This window comes from Protopterus annectens, chromosome 4.part1, assembly GCF_019279795.1.
Source record: "Protopterus annectens isolate FY-2018-M chromosome 4.part1, PAN1.0, whole genome shotgun sequence".
Classification (NCBI taxonomy): Eukaryota; Metazoa; Chordata; order Ceratodontiformes; family Protopteridae; genus Protopterus; species Protopterus annectens.
The window spans coordinates 87,072,012-87,089,314 of record NC_056734.1 but is presented as its reverse complement, the minus strand read 5'-3'; the positions used below and the strand labels follow the sequence as shown (position 1 = coordinate 87,089,314).

Below are 17,303 nucleotides of genomic sequence, written 5' to 3'. Positions count from 1 at the left end.
GTAACATACAGTGGAGCAGCATGTAACATCGGATAGAACAGGACCAAGAACAATGACATCTACAACAGTCTGTACACAAGCCAAGGTACATATTCACAATACACACACACTGTCAACAATTACCATAAGTACACAGACTTCAGTACTGTACACACAACCACAAGCCCAGGTTATATCCTCAAATATAACCCCTACTATACATAACATGTGTAGCGTCTGATATCTCACTGGCTTGTAATCAGATATGATGTCAATAAATATGGTGTACAGAACATATGCACCTCTTACTGCATGACATATGTACAAAGTTTGACAGAGTCGTGGCTGCAGGCACAAACACAGGGCCAATATTGACATTTTACTGTGATAACCTCATACATTTACTGTTGTAACAGGGCTTGTTGCAACATATGTCCTATGAGAGATATGAAGTCAGTAACTCTCATGGCTGTCACCACGTACTGACTGCAATCCTCAAACTATGTTTCTGCAGTTCACAGATAGGTGCTCTGTGGGTAACACAAGAAACAAAAGGCACCACACACTGCCCAGTCTCCAGATGACCCTACAGATGGGGGTTTCCTCATAAACATAGCACTGACATGACAGGTACTGAAACATGTAGGACAGCCATATCCACACACACACCCTGTTAAACCAACATTACTCCAAATTCTGTAGTCATGTCAGGCACATCCCCTTCCTGTGTGTTGGCCTATTTCTACAGTGTAAGTTGTTAGAGGTAAATCCCCAATCCATCTGTGATGCTGTTTGCCAAACAACAGATCTAGGTCCTGCTAACAGTGAATGGAAAGGCCCAACACCAACATGATGTTCCTACATATTGGAGTGTGTTTCCATGCAATTGGCTATGGGAATGTTACCACAGCTGTTCCACATGCAATCAGCTAGAAGAGGTCTGCAATTCATGCAAAGGCCATCAGCTGATCATGAGCAACACTTACAATACACATGCTGCTGCATAAGCAAAGCAGGTGTAAGACTCCACATCCACCAGAGAGGGAGTGAGAGAGGCAGACAGAGGCAAAGATAGGTCAGAGAGGGGTGGGAGAGTAAAATGTAAGCATGTTTGTGTCACACACCTACCAATACAGGGTATGAAACCCCTGACTATGTATTACTATCACATGTCTATGCAGTTATTGGATGCGCCACATAGGTTACATGTTAAAGAGCCCTCCAAACATATATGCAATGGTGAGTGACATCTGCAACAGTGATTTGGTAGCTATACAGTAGTTGTAGTACACATGCCTGTCCACATGAACAGGTGTCAGCGGCAACACAGAGACACTCTCTCAGGTACCCACACACATTAGCGCACTTGGCAGGGTCAAAAATATAACTCCTCACTAGTTAGAGTGCCACAATGCAGTACTGTGCAGGTATCACATGCACCACAGGGGTTATCCGGAGGTTATATGGGCAAAGGGTATGTGGAGGTGTCTGACATCAGACAGCATGCTTCAGTATGCTAATGGGGGTTGTGGTGAGCATGAATGTGGTTATAGGCATCATACACAACACAAACAGACACACGGTGCCAGTACTGACATGCATGGGTGTATTGCTTCATGGGTATGTAGTGGTCGACTGTGCCAAAAGGCTATAAAAGGCTAGGTGATGGGTATACCTTGGCATCAGGTCACATGACAAGTGTCTGCAGTGTGGCTAAGGGGTGTAGTGTCTGGATTGGACCACACATGTGGGCACTGTACCCACCATCCAGTCACCTGGGTAACTATTGTGTGTGGCCATTGCTGTGCATTGCTTGCCATGTATGTGTTCCTTGGTCCATGACATGGACGGTGTATGGGATGTGATCATGTCTTAAATGCATGTACAGTGATATGTGTAACTGTACCTGGGGTGTCTGGTCCATGTTGTGTACACAGATTATCATCAGATGTGCCAGTCCTGGTCTCATGTGGCAGGAACTGGTAAGACAGCAGTTTGACCTTGCACCTACATTGATAGCTTAATACCGGTATTCCCTGGTGTCAGTGGCATCTCTCCATACAGGGCATGTGTTTAAGGCATGATATCTCCTTTGTGGGTCACATTTGATGGCACCACAGGTGTTGCAGGTGTCCAGTGGGGAACATAGGGAAGGTGCACTGTCTGCATGTATGTGCCTATTGGACTGATGGACAGGGGGCCATGCCCTCTGTAGCCCACTGCATTCACACCATGGTTGCTATCAGTGGACAATATGCAGGGTACTACCAACATAGCAGTTGTTGCCTAGATAAGTGTGTGTGTGTGTGTGTGTGTGTGTGTGTGTGTGTGTGTGTGTGTGTGTGTGTGTGTGTGTGTATGAGACATGGGTTGAGAGTGTTCTCTGGGTAGTACAAGGGTTGCTAACTTTATTCACTAGACCTTGATGTCATGTGTAGGGGTATGGATTTGCAGCCCAGCCTCTTTACTATTTCACATCTGTTATCCCTGTAAGGTGGACATTGTGATATATACTAGGGCCACCATATAAGAAATTTGCAAAATCCGTGCCACAACATATCCAATTGTTACACACTCGCAACCACCTCCACACAGGATACGAATGAAAAAACACAGACACACCCACCCACCTGCCATGTCTGTGATTAGAACTCCTACCTAACTAGTTTAACACACTACAGCACTATGCAGTTATAGGATGTGCCACAGAGATTACTGGAGCGCTCCTTCCCCAAAGGTGTATATCACAGTGAATGACATCAGCAGGCTTGCCAAAGTAGGGCATTTGAATTGTAGTGAGTGTGACTAGCCTAAAAAGCATTGCTCCCTACACAGACATAGTAACACACACACAAACATCCACACCCACAATGTGTTGGAATAGAACCCCTACAAGATTTCTATATCACGCTACAGCATTATGCTGTTATAGGACACACCACAGGGATTACTGGTGTACTACTTCCCCAAAGGTGTATTTCACAATGAATGATATCAGCAGCCTTGCCAAAGTAGGACATTTGAATTGTAGTGAGTGTGAGTAGCCTAAAAAGCAGTGCTCCATACACAGACACACACACACACACACACACACACACACACACACACACACACACACACACACACACACACACACACACACACAAACACACACACAGTTTTCCATGTCTGGAATTAGAACTCCTAACTAGTTTATCACACTACAGCAGTACGCAGTTATACGACATGCCATGGAGATTATGGGGTTACTCTGTTCCCAAAAGATGTATTTCAAAGTGAATGACATCAGCAGCCTTGCCAAAGTAGGACATTTGAATTGTAGTGAGTGTGACTAGCTGAAAATGCATTGCTCCCTACACAGACAGGGGCACACACAAACACACACACAAATACAGTTGTCATGTCTGGAATTAGAACTTCTACCTAACTAGTTTATCACACTACAGCAGTATGCAGTTATAGGATGCACCATGGAGATTACTGGCCAACACCTTTCCCAAAGGTGTATTTCACAGTGAATGACATCAGCAGCCTTGCCAAAGTAGGGCATTTGAATTGCAGTAAGTGTGACTGCCTAAAATGCATTGCTCCCTACACAGACAGGGACATACACAGTTGCCATGTCTGGGATTAGTACACCTACCTAACTAGTTTATCACACTACAGCAGTATGCAGTTACAGGACGTGCCATGGAGATTACTGGCCTACACCTTTCCCAAAGGTATATTTCACAGTGAATGACATCAGCAGCCTTGCCAAAGTAGGGCATTTGAATTGTAGTGAGTTTGACTAGCCTAAAATGCATTGTTCCCTCCACAGACAGACAGACAGACACACACACACACACACACACACACACACACACACACACACACACACAGTTGCCATGTCTGGGATTAGTACTCCTACCTAACTAGTTTATCACACTACAGCAGTACGCAGTTATAGGATGTGCCACTGACATTACTGGCCTACATCTTTCCCAAAGGTGTATTTCACAGTGAATGACATCAGCAGCCGTGCCAAAGTAGGGCATTTGAATTGTAATGAGTGTGACAAACCTAAAATGCATTGCTTTCTACCCAGAGAGGGACACACACACACACACACACACACACACACACACACACACACACACACACACACACACACACACACACACACACTTGTCATGTCTGGGATTAGTACTCCTACCTAACTAGTTTATCACACTACAGCAGTATGCAGTTACAGGACGTGCCATGGAGATTACTGGCCTACACCTTTCCCAAAGGTATATTTCACAGTGAATGACATCAGCAGCCTTGCCAAAGTAGGGCATTTGAATTGTAGTGAGTTTGACCAGCCTAAAATGCATTGTTCCCTCCACAGACAGACAGACACACACACACACACACACACACACACACACACACACACACACACACACACACACACACACACACACACACACACACACACACACACACACACACACACACACACACACACACACAGTTGCCATGTCTGGGATTAGTACTCCTACCTAACTAGTTTATCACACTACAGCAGTGCGCAGTTATAGGATGTGCCACTGACATTACTGGCCTACATCTTTCCCAAAGGTGTATTTCACAGTGAATGACATCAGCAGCCGTGCCAAAGTAGGGCATTTGAATTGTAATGAGTGTGACAAACCTAAAATGCATTGCTTTCTACCCAGAGAGGGACACACACACACACACACACACACACACACACACACACACACACACACACACACACACACACACACACACACACACACACACACACACACACTTGTCATGTCTGGGAATTGAATTCCTACCTAACTAGCTTATTATACTACAGCAGCACACAGTTATAGGATACTCTATGGACATTACTGGCCTACTCCTTTCCCAAAGGTGTATTTAACAGTGAATGACATCAGCAGCCTTGCCAAAGTAGGGCATTTGAATTGTATTGTGTGTGACTAGCCTAAAATACATTGCTCCCTACACACACAGGGACATGCACAAACACACACCCACCCTTGCCATGTTTGGGATTAGAACTCCTATGTAACTAGTCTATCACACTACAGCAGTACACAGTTATAGGATGCACCACGGCGATTACTGGCCTACACCTTTCCCAAAGGTGTATTTCACAGTGAATTACATCAGCAACCTTGCCAAAGTAGGGCATTTGAATTGTAGTGAGTGTGACTAGCCTAAAATCCATTGTTCCCTCCACAGACAAGGACACACACACAGTTGCCATGTCTGGGATAAGTACTCCTACCTAACTAGTTTATCTCACTACAGCAGTACGCAGTTATAGGATGCGCCATGGAGATTACTGGCCTACACCTTTCCCAAAGGTGTATTTCACAGTGAATGATATCAGTAGCCTTGCCAAAGTAGGGCATTTGAATTGCAGTGTGTGTGACTAGCCTAAAATGCATTGCTCCCTACACACTCAGGGACACACACAAACCCACCTTCGTCATGTTTGGGATTAGAACTCCTATCTAACTAGTTTATCATACTAGAGCAGTACAAAGTTATAGGATGCACCACAGAGATTATTGGCCTACACCTTTCCCAAAGGTATATTTCACAGTGAATGACATCAGCAGCCTTGCCAAAGTAGGGCATTTGAATTGTAATAAGTGTGACTAGCCTAAAAAGCATTGCTCTTTACACAGACAGTGACACACACACACACACACACACACACACACACACACACACACACACACACACACACACACACACACACACACAGTTACCATGTATGGGATTAGAACTCTTACCTAACTAGTTTATCACACTACAGCAGTACGCATTTATAGGATGTGCGATGATGATTACTGGGCTACACCTTTCCCAAAGGTGTATTTCAAAGTGGATGACCTCAGCAGGCTTTTCATAGTAGGGCTATGGGGGGCAGTGTGTGTGTGCGGGGTCATAAACCATTCATCTAGAGGTTGACACACCACATGCGAGCACACGTAGGGGTATATTCCGCAGGTACGTGTATACAGCTGTTAGATGACTACTTCATTCTACAGTCATGTTGCACAGCTAGCACTTGCACCACATAGTCTGTAATGTTGATGGATACTGGTGGCTATTGTCTACAGTGAGTGACATTTACACCTCATGTGGTTGTAGCTATTTGTCTGTGTGCTGGGTAGGACAGGCCTTTTGATGGATGACTCCTTGTCAAAATCATTCTCTTCCACACATCTATGTATGTCTACTTTTGTCTTATTATAGTGTGTTCTTCTTGGATATATGTCTGTATTCCTGTCCACTGTGTGTGCAAAGCATGACTGGTGCATACTGATGAGTGTATGCACTAATATCTGCAACTGCCAGATATGTATGGTCCACTGTTGTTTGCAGACATGGGCATCATTTGTTTAATTGTGTGAGCATGCCCAGTATGATCTTTCAGTATGTTGTCTGACATTGCCTTCATTTCTCTACGTGTGTGAGCATGCCCAGTATGCCCTTCTGTATTGAATATGTTTATCGATTCCAGGTAGTTTGTACTCCAGTGCAAACCTTTGGGTTGTATACCTACAGGTAGCAAACTGTTTCTTCAGGGTATTCATCGATCATTTGGCAATATGGGAACAAACTGTGCAGGGGATAGTGTGTACTGTAGGTGATTGTGTCTATGCTGCTTTAGCTACATGGTACTGCTGTTAGCAGAGATATTCAGACATGTGTACTGTTATACACTGTGATGTTTTCTATCCTCATGTACTGTCAGGTGGGCATTCTTGCTCACAGTGATGTCTTGGGGACAAGGGTGACTGCAGCTGTGTCCAGTATTGTGATCAGATTCCTACATATTCATGGTAAGTTATACCATTCTGGAGTGGGAGCTGCAGACACTTGCTGCTGGGTCTGTGTATCCAGTTCAGCATCTTAGTACAGTTCTGGCAGAAGATCCCATACTTGTACATCCATCGACATAACAGTATGGCCTTATCTTGCTGTGGCAATACCTCCCAGCTCTACAGATTCACACAGGTTACCCAGAGGCAGGGGCCATGAGTCAGGACATTACCCCTATTGTGATGTATGGGCAATTATGTAGCCACCAATTTATGTGTTTTCAGCCAGGGATAGTGTGTGCACACAGCTTTGCGTTGGACCTTGCACATTCCATTATGCCCATGCTCCCACCCCCCCCCCCTCTGTTATCCTATCTTTTTCCATACATTATGCATACATTCTCTGATACTTTCCCTAAGATTATCACCCCATCACAGCTATGTTTTGGTGTTGGTCAACAGTTCATGCAGTGGGACATGGTGGACATATTACTGTGGTTTGTCCACATGGCCTTCCATATGGCTTATGTGGAGTGTGTTATGTTGTTATTTGGGTGTCTATGACATAATATGCATTGGCAGTATGTGTGAGACACAGGCCTTTGGCAGAGGTCTGTGGGCCATCTGGTGTTGATGCGGGCCAGATGTGGCAGGCTGAGATCACCATACAGTATATTCCCCTAGGGTGACACGGTAGGTGTGCTAGATGTTCATGCTAATACCTTTTATCAGTCTTGATCAGGTGGTATGGATGCTGGCAGGGTGCTACCTACGGCTAGGGACACACCTACATGGGACCTCTGGAGAGCATGCTGCATTCTTTTGCTATTGCCATATACAGGTGGGGTCATATTGTACCCATTCCCCACAGCAGGGATACGACCAGAGAGGTACCGGTGGGTGGTGTTTCGGTGAGCTGGGTGCATGTGTGCTATGGACACTACTTGCATCTGACACACAGATATGCATGCGGCATTCCAGTATATGCTGGCATGTGCAGGTACATCAGCTGTTTGCCAATACATCAGTCCTACCTCCTTTGTGATCTGAAAGTGTTTGGGCAGACAACACCAGTATCCCTGCAAGTGTTCGGGCAGACAACACCAGTTTCCCGTACTACAGGTCCAGAAAATGTGATGCATATTTGTTTGTACAATTCCAAGGGTGTGTCTATTTCACAGTTACACAATATATACTGTATGTCTGGGGTACTTTCCCATGTTTACTGCTTGTATATTTAGCCCAACAGCCATGCCATGTCAGTCTTTCAGATGGGGACACATATTACCACCATACATTTACAATGGCTTACTGCTACCATGTGTTATACTGGTGGGAATTGTCTTAGGCACTGCAGTTGTGAGGACTTAGCCCTGTCATCAGAAGTAGTGGGCATTGGCCACCAGGTCATACCTCAACATGCATACATACTGACCACTCTCATGTAATATGAAACACACACCAACCTAACACACACATACCTGCATATTGTGCAAATGCTACAATCTATCCTGCTACACTGGCCACCACTGGGCATCTGTGCAACACTGGTATTATACCTACACATACATGTTACTACATTTATACATAGGGTCATGGGGGGGCACATCTGACTGCTGCAACATGTGTACATTGGATTGGGGGGCACACCAGACCATTATTACATTGCTAAATAGGTTTGGGGGCACACCTGACTGTTACTACATTCCTAAGTAGGGCTGGAGGAGCACACCTGACTGTTTCTGCATTTCTACACAGGATTGGGGGAGGGGGCACACCTGTTGGTTTCTACATTTCTACACAGAGGTTGGGAGGGGGCACACCTGACTGTTACTACATTTCTACGCTGGACTGGGGGAACACACACATGACTGTTTCTGTTTCTACATGTCTACATAGGAGTGGGGGGCACACCTGACTGTTTCTACATTTCTACACAGAATTGGGGGGGCAGACCTGACTATTTCTACATTTCTACACATGACTGGGGGGGGGGCACACGTGACTGTTACTACATTTCTACATAGGATGGGGGGCACACCTGACTGTTTCTACATTTATACAGAGAAGTGGGAGGGGGCACACCTTACTATTTCTACATTTATACACAGGTTTGGGGGGAGCACACCTGACTATTTCTACATTTCTACACAGGATTCGGGGAGCACACCTGACTGTTTCTACATGTACACATTTGCTATGACTGTACTGGAATGTCAAGTACTCCATTTCATTCTGTATGCTAACCTATCATGCTGACTAGAAGCATATCAGTGTACTACAGGTCTTAGGTTTGATTGACCTACATATTAGTTTCTGACTTCCTACTCTTCAGAACTAACATTCCACTGCCTGACCTGATGTAGTCTGTCTGTGTAGGCCTGGGGGGAGGTTACCCATAGGCCTCATTCAGAGGACATAGCATAGCCTTTGTTTGTGTTTGTCTACACCTGTCCTGTGGCTGAGACTGTTGTTGGGTATGTGTACCTCCTTGACTGGCATGTGTGAGTCATATGGACACATGTGGCCCAGCACATTTCCTGCAGTGGGTTTTGTCACCCTGTGTAGTACTGGCTACTATGGTGACATCAGTATTTGTTACAGATTTCATGATGCCACTATAGGTGTCTACTATCTGCTGGTATCCTATTTAGCCACCCGATTCCCTTGCATGTTCTCATCCATACCATAGATACAAGTGACTACACATACTACTCCAATCAGCAATCAGTAAGGGGAGTGACTTACCTTGTGGGTGTGCCAGTACTGAGGATGGTGCTGAGGGCTGCCTATGTCGGATGCACATATTACACTCCCTATACATGGCTGAGCACAGGGAGTGTCATGTTTGGCATCCCTTTTACTGTATGTGCGAGTCAGAGAGAGGTGTCATTCCCTGGGTCCCTACTGTGTCAATGTATGTGCTATGGGTTGCCTCTTTGCCTAGGCCATGGCATACTGGGCACGCCTCCATCTGCCTACTGGGGCAGGCTCAGGTTGTTCCTCCTCTTAGGTATTCTGTGCCTGTGCAGGCCTTGGCATTGGTGGGGGGCTGTGTGGCCCTGCCGCATGCTGTTCCTGTTGCACATGTTTCCATAAGATCATATTTTGTAGCATGGCACATACGATGACAATTTTGGCACATGTAACTGGTGAGTACTGCATGGCTCCACCGGATGTGTCCAGGCACTGGAACTGTGACTTGAGCATCCGAAACACACGCTCTATTATGATTCTGGTCTGTGCGTGTGCCTCATTATAGCATTCTTGCTTGGGTGTGTGTGCATTTCTGATGGGTATCATCAGCCACGGCTCCAGTGCGTAACCAGCATCCCCCACTAGATGACCATAAGGGATGTCCCCATTGGCAAATATCTGGTACAGCTGCATCAGATGCCAGATGTGGGAATCATGATAGCTTCTAGGGCAGCCAGCACACACATTCATTATAATGCCCTGGGCATCACACACGACCTGGCAGTTGATGGAGGGGAGGCCCTTGCAGTTGATGTAAACCCTACCCCGCTCACCGGGTGGTGCTTTGATGCATGTGTGCATGCAGTCTATAGCACCCACCACCTCACGGTATTCTGCTATTTGGTGGAAGAGATGCATATTGCTGGCCAACACCTCACAGGTGTTGAGGAAATATACGTGCTCACCGGCATGTTCCCACTCATGTAGCCCCTGGTAGGTTACCCTGGGTCTGTACACTCTTCTCTATCTCCTTACTGTGGGTTGGTCGACAGCATTCTCATCCTCACCACCCTCAGCCTCTTCCACATGTTGTATGATAGCTGCTGCAGCCCCTATCATTTTGTTGTTCTGTTTGTTAAAAGCTCCCCACTTGTATACACCGGTGGTGTAGAGTATGGGAAAATCCAGAGGGAAAGGTGTTTGCATAGTTTACAGTAGTGTTCTGGGCTGGGCTGGACTGCTGCCTGTGTAATTGGCTGATTTTGATATATTTCACCTGCCAGCTATGCTAGTTCTCCTAGATTACCTTCCTACTGCTGTTTTCCCTTCCCATTGCCTTCCTGTTTGAGCCCAGGGGTGCACAGCAAAAACAGAGTGCTGAAATGTGCACAGAGCTGCTATTTCCTGGTTTATTTGTTTATTTTTCCTTTAAAACTTGGTGTGTGGTGTGCACATCCACTTAGGCAATGTAAAGAGTGCTAAGCAGCCTCAGTAACACCCCTTTGCTTAGCTCTGCTAAGCTAGGAGCAGGCCAGAGCCACAGGGCTCCAGTCCACTTACAGTATGCCAGACACCCCCCCCCCCTATAATGTCAACTAACTCCTAGGCTTGCATCAAGCTATTCTGGCTCTTACACTGTTGGGTGCTGACTATCATGCAGGGGAAATCTGGGATTCAGTATCATTCCCCTCATTTGCATAAGATTGCCTGCTAATGCATAGTTACATGTCCCACACTGAGCTTCCCACCTTAGCAACCACTATTCACTGGCCATGTTGTCTTCTGCCTGCCATTGAGTATAATGGCAAAATAGTGATTTTGGTTAGAATGCTTATTTTATGTTTTTTTTCTTATCCCCCACCCGATCCTGTTTGCACGCTGCTGACCTACACTTACGCAGCCGAGATCGGCTAAAAAAAAATAAAAGTGATTTTTTTTTTTTTTATTTTTGCAAGTGTTTTCCATGCCAGTGGCCTTATAGCTGGCCATTGGCATGCTTTCTACATGATATCCACCTTTTATTTGGAGCTGACATGGCTCCATTTTGTAATTTGCAAAAATGTACTCCATTACTGGTGGAGTACATTTCTGCAGATTACACTAGTCCTGCACCAGCTTCCTGGATCACAAATTCACTTCATTTGCATGGATTTCTCCTGCAAATAGGGTAATTTGCATACAGGGGCTATGTCCGTGCAGGACTAGTGCAGAAGTGCTCGTGCATGCCCCTACAGGTTATTCCTGGATCGCACGGCAGACATATTGCCTGCTGGAGCTCCTGTACTAGCCCTGAACACCGTGCAGGGCTTGCAGAATCCAGGGGTATGTCTTTCCAATCATAGTTACTGTTACCTCTCAAGGGGAATGATCACTATACCTTTGAGTTTCTATTGGCAACTGGTCAAAATACATAGTTATAAGAAGTACTGCCTTTTACCGAAATTGAGGGAGGGGTTTTTTCAATGACTATAGTCAGCATACTACAGTCCATTACTGCGACCAGTTCTGCTTACCACTACAAAATAAGGATTACCATTCCCACAAAAAGGACATGTGTAAGACAGACAAATCTATACAGATTTTTTCCTTATATTTTTGAATATACGGAATTCACCTAATGTCAAGAATCATAGCTATGTTGATAGAAATTAAAATATAATTTCCAAGCTTGCCTGATTTAGTGCATCCATGCTTATAAGATGCAGTTTAGCATGCACTTTCTATGAATTATTGGTGATTGCTGATGGAGTTTCAGCAACAGAAGCAAGGTGGCAACTACATCCTGATATGAATTACAGTGTGGGTAAAACGGAATGGTGCAAGCGAGATGTAAGGTCCCTCATGCACTGAAGACTGCAAAAAACGCATGGAAAAGTAAATGTCATGTTTGCCTTGATAAAGCGTTAGTGGACTTGGTAGGAAGGGAATAGATATGTACATGTACATACAGGGGATGGTAGCAAGAAATAGCACAAAGAAGAAATGGATAACATGCACACAACTTGAGCTTCACAGCATTACTTTTTCTCTGCAATTATGAATATTAGCAACACTTGCATAGTAATAGGAATATCTCAAGTAGGTTACTGTCAACATTAAGAAGCAAAGAGGAATGTGGACACACATGATTTGATCTATGTGGACATCAATTCCATCAATGTGTGATGCACAGGACTTCAGTAATTGATAAGTCTTTGCAAAGTTTACCTTACAGACACAAAGTGCAGGGTATGATTCTCTTATGTGGTAATTGGCTAGGCTTAAAATGGCCCACGAGGGCAGTTAGCCTAGCACTAATTTATGAACCTATGAATTACAAAACATGTTCTATAGCTTTATTAATAATGCAACAATAAAGTGTTGTATTGCCTTGTTAGGGGCATGTGCAACCAGTGGCTGTTGGGCAACAAATGAAAGTAAGAAATGTTTTGTAAAAATAAATATATCTAGATATATAATTGTGTGCCTTAGGAGCAGTTATTAACAACATCCTGATAGTAACACTTCAGGAATGATGAGGCCTGCATTGATTTGTGAGCTGACATGATCTGTCAGATATGCACGATGAAACAACCATTCACTGTGGGACATAAAGGGTTAAGAGTCCACTAAGTAATAAAAACATGAGATATTTTCCACATTTCCTTTAATAATTCAAAAATGGAGTATGGCACTATCATGTTGAAGCACTTATAGAAATGGTGGAAGTTACTAAAAGAATGACAGCAAAATGGAGTTGGTAACATGATCAAGAACTTGTTTGAGGCAAAAGTTAATATTAACAATATTCTACTATTAAGGCTATTAAATCAGGAACATTCTGTGGTACAAGGGAGCAATAAATGTTTGGGGGTAATGAACATCATGGGTGTTAGATATATTAAATGCACTTGGGTAAGAGGAACACAAAAATATAGCTGGTTCTTTGACATACAATGTGTTAGTATTAGAAATACTCTGATATTGAATCTAACATATCATGTCATATGGAGCAAATTGCCATCTGCAAAATGAGAGCATATAGACTATTTGGTAAAGCCATATATTCACCATGATTTTAAATATGCTAAAGTCCATTTTGGATAAGTTGTTGTATATGGCCTCACACCTGGATAAAGCTGAATTTTACTGTTCTTGCTAGAATTTCTCAACATAAACACAATCTTTGTCTTGACTCTATTTTATGTAGCTAGGCATGTTCATTTTCCACCTACTAATGACTGGATGATAAAAATAAAAAGGCTTCTAATTTTGTCTGGGGTGGCAGTTGGCCTCATGTTGGGAAAAAGTATGCAAGAATCTGACAATCACTTTGAGGCTGGGACTTAGTGGAGATTTTGCCCAACTCAGGGTGTTTTACACTGCACAATTTCTTCAGTATAGACCCTTGGACACCTCGACAACCCTGGACTAAGCATGAATCAGTTTTATGACATGCTTCCATAGCTTTAGCTGAGCTCTGGTATGGGACAGAGAAGGGGGTTGCTCAGTAACAGGAAACAATGGAAGTGTATAAGGACCATCTATACAGCTTGTGTGCCCTACATAAAATATCTGTCAGTCTGACATTTTACAAACATATTCTCCACTTTGAAACACTCACTCCTCACTTTGGAGGATGTGAAGTGGTAACATGCAGAATGGGAATGATAAAGGTGCAGTTCACCTAGTGGGTTTACTTTAATCTACAGCTGGTGGACACAGATTTGTGCACCGTTTGATTTTTTTTTTTTTGCAAGAAAGGTTAAGCATTCCCTGGCATTCTTTTTGATAATATCTGCAGACATTTAGCCATCCCATTGGGCCTGACTGATATATAGCAGAATATTAAATTTTAAACTAAGTTATGCATGTCAGAATCTGGGGACTGCAGGGGTATCAAATCTTATCTCGAGTTTTAATAGATCCACATGTACTTACATTGCATACTGGAGTAACTAAAGTACAAGATTTACTAAGTGAAGGAGCTCTCGACTCCCTACATCCCATGCTTTAGTCACTTTAAAGCATTTAACAGAGGTTCCTAAATTGTGGAAACCAGAGGCCCTACTGGCCAAAGATGGCTACTGGACCATTACTATTAGTCTGAGACTTGACTATATTTTAAAATGTGATGTAAGCAGTTCTTCTTATACAGATAGATTGCACTTTTTGGGGCATTCATCATATTCAAGATATTCAGGAACTGGTCTTGTAATTAATCACAACAGGTATTAACAAGAGTACCACATGACACCCTACAATGTGCATCCTGGATTGGTACAGGTCTGTTATAGCACTAAGTAAAGCATACTGATTTTGGTTAGCTTAGGTAAGATGTCTGCACCAAGCTCAATATTGCAAGGTTTTGGAAAAATTCACATATTTCATCTAGAGATCTCCTTAACTATTTATGACCTTATGTTAGTAGATTTAATAAGCAATGGTTTGGAGATGGCTCCTCCTGCAGTCAACCTGTGATTTCTTGGCAACAATATGAACAATCATCTACCCTCCCCCCAAAAAATCTATTTTTTTAGCTATGTTTGTTCTATCCAAATCTTATTTTGCTTCTGTGATGCCAGTGTTTTGTTACCTGTTTGTATGTCTCTGTCATGCAGTACTGTCCATGACTAATCACTGTTTTAAACTTCTGGCACTTGTTGCTGTGTCTCCCCTATTTATCAGTTGTATATCACCTGAAAGATGAAATGGTTTTCCATCTTTACTTGTTTCGGTCATTAGAATTAATGTTATGGTCCTGCTAATGATGCTTTGCTTTTACCCAAATTGTTCTGTTCTTTTCCTAATTTTATTACGTTATAATGATTGCTATTACATTCAGGTTTTGTAAAATGAACTGTTATGGTTGTTAAAAGCTAAATCAAAAATAGTCGCTTTAGACAAGAGTAACAAAAACATAAAATAGAGACATGAGTAGCATGCATTTAACAGTGAATTGTTTTAAAGATATTGTAAACAGTCACATGTCAGATTACTGAGCCTCTTAACACTGTAGCATAGTAATTTAAGCCCACAAAAGCAAGATTGCAAGCATCAATAAAGCAAGGGATTATTTGAAGGAAAGAGACATCACAAGTACAATTGTTATTAACTTAATTCAGACTAGGAGGGCACGCCAAGAGCAGATTTTGCAACATTACTTATATGCTGTAGAGTAACACTAAGAAGACCTTATCAGAGATATGTTCAATGTCCACGCCATCAAATAAATTAAGATGACAAAATGTAATGTGTGATGCTAAGTCTGGCTGGCATGGAAAGTTGTTGTGTGAGTAGAGAATAAATATTGGTAAACATTTTTTGACAAGGATGCCTTTATTAGAAGTGTAACATAGTTCATGGCCAACAGTGAATCAACATACTTAATTTTGCTCTATGTGGAACAAGCACGTCAGGATTTCGAGATAAAAGAAAGGAGTGAAGATCCGTCTTCCTGAGGGAACTTTGGACCTGCATAAAATGGTTTTGGATGTGGAAGACCAGTAAAAGAGACACTCTAAGATAACCAGTTTTGCAGGGAATCAAAGACATCTTGCATGTTAAGCTATGCTATATCTACTTTAGAGGCAATGTTTAACATTTCACAGTCATGAGCATACAAAAAATCTGGCTTTATGACAGGAAAGCCACATCTAATTCAAAAGCATAGAAAAGAGCATAAGACCCAAGACTGATAAAGATGATCTTTCCTAAAAGGTTTCTTCCTAATGTATTAGAATGCCCACTGTCAAAACAAATCATATCTTACCTCCATAATGAATAACACCACATCTCAGTCTTTCCAATAGATGGGAATGTCTAACTGTGACAAAAGTCTTTATGAGGTCTAGAAATATGGGTTCTGCAAAATTAACTTTGTCAAGAGACATTATAGAATAATTAGTAACCCGAGCAAAGGTAACACCACAATTAGACTGCAACCTGCATAGCATTTCAGACAGAAAAGAACCCATGGGTAGAAAGGTACTGACGTCAAAATGGATAGTCTTGTAAAATACCTTTACTGTAGGACCCAGGAATGCAAAATATCCATATTTTTATGTACCACACAATATCTGAAGACTAAACAGTTTGGCTAATGAGCTGTTGACATTCATGGTCTTTGCTTGATTTATAGAATCATCTTTGTGGAAGACACATGGAAATTGTGTTATACAGTGGTAGAAGTATCCAAAGGGAAAATGTCAAAATGTCTAAGCATTATTACTTTGACCTTGTCTTAATAATTTCCTATGGAATCAGAATTTCGGTGGTACCATATTATTATTGTTATTATTATTATTATTATTATTATTATTATTATTATTATTATTATTCAGTGCTGCATATAGAACCAAACTAGGTCTTCTGATGCCCTGTGCAGCTGTCCAAACTGGTACTGTCTCAACTATGAGTTGAGGAGGTAAACAAAAAAGTATTTTCAGAGCTGAAAAGACCAGATAAATAAATAAATTAATTACATAAACAAACCTTTCTGCTCTCAAACTATTCCATGCTGCTTGCTACAAATGAAACACGCAGCTTGCTTCAGTTAAACTACCTCTTTCAGAGCACTACAGTCGAGACTACAAATGTATTATAGGCATTCATTCATTTATAAAGCTGCAATATCCTTGTAGTTTCATAAAGCAATACTGTTACAGCATTTGATCCCCATCAGGAACTGCTAATCATACACTCTGACAGTTTGCACCCTGAGCAGCTGCCCCCTTTGCACTCCCGTAGTTATTGCTCTAATTGCACAGTTGCCATTTCTACAAAAAAAACTGACATACTTAAGCTAACAAA

General features: G+C 42.7%; 1 protein-coding gene across 1 annotated transcript in view; it reads right to left on the bottom strand.

Moving 5' to 3' along the window:
- Positions 1-17,303, bottom strand: part of LOC122801175 (calsyntenin-2-like) — a 2,452,991-nt gene that overhangs the window by 46,428 nt on the left and 2,389,260 nt on the right. The window lies entirely within an intron of this gene.